The sequence below is a fragment of the Limulus polyphemus genome, unplaced genomic scaffold (genome assembly GCF_000517525.1).
Source record: "Limulus polyphemus unplaced genomic scaffold, Limulus_polyphemus-2.1.2 Scaffold1388, whole genome shotgun sequence".
Lineage (NCBI taxonomy): Eukaryota > Metazoa > Arthropoda > Merostomata > Xiphosura > Limulidae > Limulus > Limulus polyphemus.
This window is the reverse complement of record NW_013666998.1, coordinates 1-3644: the sequence shown is the minus strand read 5'-3', so window position 1 is coordinate 3644 and position 3644 is coordinate 1.

Below are 3644 nucleotides of genomic sequence, written 5' to 3'. Positions count from 1 at the left end.
GGTTTGTACTAACAATACATTCGCATCTTCATCTTCTAAGAACTACAGGCAGAGTTTAAGTGATGGTTGGATTTTGTCTGTTATTTTCGACACATTAGTAATTCGTGACAATCTGTAATCCTACCAGGTTTGTACTAACAATACATTCGCATCTTCATCTTCTAAGAACTACAGGCAGAGTTTAAGTGATGGTTGGATTTTGTCTGTGTGTTTATATATAGACTTAAAGAAAAACCAGATTTATATAAAAAATATAATCGTGCCAATAAAAACGTAAATAAAAATGAAATATTATACCAATTGTGAGGGAAGTTCAAAAGGTCTAATTCTGAAGGAAGTGTCTACGGAATAGCACCGAAAATCGTTAGGGATATCCTGTCTATCTGACATAAACCAAACAATGCAGATGAAGGGTTTAGGTACTACCACCCAACGTCCCAAACCCCATTACCGCTCACCGTCCGCAACAGGTGGTGGGCATTGTAGTTACCCCTAAAACTAGTAAAAATGTAATTAAAAGGATATTATTTATGAAGTAAAGTCGAAATAAATTTTAATAAAAACCTTCCTTAATTATCTTAACTATTAAAAAACTAAAAAGTATACCCTTTATTAGGGAAAGTACAAAAAGATAGCATGTTCGGTAGTATCTTCCCAAAGCGTTGAGGATACTCCGTCTAGCAGACGCAATCCAAATAATGCAATATAATGTTATGTGTAAAGAGAAGGGTTTCTTTCGTTGTATTAAAACGGCTTTGAATTTGCAAGTCAGCAACTCACGTGACAACTACAGCCTATGTAAAGTCGCGGTTGAAAGTTATGTATCAGAACTACATTATAGCACTTTTTTAGGATGTATAATAGCACTTTTTTAGGTTTTACTGTAGGGATTTTATTCTACATGTAAAGTCTAGATGACTTAGTCTGCTATGCGATCATTAGCTGGCTCAAGTGATACATCTACTTCCATCCCTATCTTGTTTGGTTTCTTTTTTCAAGTTCCGTAGCCAGCCTTACATAGTTTTTTTATTTAGCGATATTTTTTTCCTTATACTTATCATTGCAAGCCGTATTCCTCTCCATGTACAGATAGTCATGTTTATCATTATAAGCTGTATTCCGGTTAAAACAGTTGAGTTAATAAAACATTTTATTCCTTATTTAATATGATGCTGAGTTGTTATTTCATTTGTTACTTCTCGTCTGGTTTTAAAAGTAGCTAGTTAATTATTAACTTTGTACTAGATTAATGAGTATATTGTGATAAGTTATATCAATACGTATAGCAAAGCAAAAGATTACTCAGAATTAATAACCACATACATTATTTCAAGGCCTAACTATGTTGCACAGACAGCTGAATGGACATGTTTCTATGTAAATATATAAACTTCTCCAAATCGTTCCACGTGTGAATCATACATAGCAGATTCATGATTGGCTACCAAGGTTATGACGTACAGTCTATAAAAAGGAAAACTTAACACCCATAGAGACACACCCAGAAATACTAACAGAAAGCTAAAAAGAACAGAAATAGATTCATCAGACAATTTCAATTAATAGTCTCAACACCACACTTACTTCCCCTCTCAACTATATTGCTGGTTTATATTAATAGTTTTGTGTATTAACATTAGGTAAACTCGTCTAGTTAGGTCTCACAGAAAGGGCACTGTTCGGGCTATTTATTCGGAGCCCGAGCAGTAAAAATTGGGTTTCATCCGGTTTCCCTACATCCAAATTATGGTATTGGATCGTGGCTCGATCCCCGCCACCCTAAAAAGGGCCGGGCATTTAACATACTATGCATTTCAATTTGCAAGTGTTAGTCCATAAGTCCACGAGACTCTACCATACCATGGCGCCCTCTAGCACCTTCCCCCCTTTTCTACTGCCCTAGATGCCAAGCTTAACTCGCCCACTAATATAGTACAATTATAATAGTCTAATAGTCAGCCCAAACCTTATCCGCACCCAATCAAATTATAATTAGTTCGTGAGTGGGATGAAGAGAAACAGAAGTTTCTGAACATCCATAGAGGTTTCTCAGCGGAAAAATCTTAAACCAAAATTCCTGTCAAGGAAAAACAAACATAGAGACACAAGATGCAGTGATATTCAATAGTAAATGAGACGGGAAGGTCGAGTGAACTTCTATATAAGAGTCAAGTTGACGCGCGTAACAACATTTCTGACAGCAAATCCTTAGAAAATATTCTCCTACAAAAACTAACAAGTGTTCTTACTTTCATCTGTGCAAATAATTAGAATTGATATCCATTTTCAACACAACACTTAAAGACAAATTTTCATATTCAGTATGAATGTACTGTTTTATTACAAAGTCTAAGGCTCGTTAAAAACAAATAGAAACTAGTTGATCCAATGGAGTGGGCTTTAATTTAATATACAAGTTACACCCAGTTTTTCTATATAATGTTTTAACTTTAAAAGCAAATTATGTACCTAACATTTTTGTATATATATATTTAAATATGGTTATTTCACTAAATATTCACTGTTTATTGATTTATTACAAGTTGTATCTACACGAATCATGAAATAGACCTACCAACATGACTGGTATGTTTAGTAGTGTGCTAATCCAACTATTACCCGTATGTTTAGCAGTGTTGTCAGCCAACTAGTACTCGTATATGTAGCATTGTGCTCACATGTTTTCCAATCTGCTCATCGATTTCATCAGATTCTTTCAAAGTCAAACTCCTGAACATAGCCTTTGTCATCAGTATACCTTAAGACGAAATAATTGTGAAACCTGAAAATGTTCTAACTTAAAATACTTCTGATCACATCAATTGCTGAAGGCATCATATTTTATGTCAATTAACGCTAAGTTTACAGAAAGTCGGAAATATTCTCTATTCAATCTTTAGACTGGTTTCCAAACCCGTTCAGTGTTTTGTTACAAGTTTAACATTTTATTTTCGTCAAGAAATAATAATACAAGTATAATAAAAAAATTAAACTTTATAAAGACAAGTAGGGATCGATATATACGTAACATAGATTGATATAGTGATATAGATAGTTTTAATGCTACAAACAGTATTGAAACAAGAAAGTCAAAACGACAAAACTGTTTGTTTGTTATGAATTTCGCGCAAAGCTACACGAGGGCTATCTGCGTTAGCAATCCCTAATTTAGCAGTGTAAGACAGCTTGTTTTACACTGGGAAGACAACTAGTCATTACCAATTCCTGTTCCAGTGTCCAATTATACTTTTCTACCATCCCATCAGACTGTGGATGAAGTGGCGTTGTCCTGGTCTTTCGTATGCTAAACAACTTGCAGCATTCATGGAATACAGCTGATTCAAAGTTACGGCCTTGATCTGAATTCAGTTCGTATGGCATACCAAACCTGAAGAAGAAATCACTAATAGCCGAAGCTACAGTTGTAGCTTCCTGATTTGGTATTGCATATGCCTCAGGCCACTTGGTGAAATAATCCATCACCACACAAAGGTACTTGTTTCCAGCACGAGTTTGGGGCAAAGAACCAGCAATGTCAATGACTACTCTTTCCATTGGGACACCAACTTGATATAACTTCATTGGAGCATGTCCCTTATGCTTGGGTCCCCTGATAGCACATGTACTGCAGGTCTTGCACCATT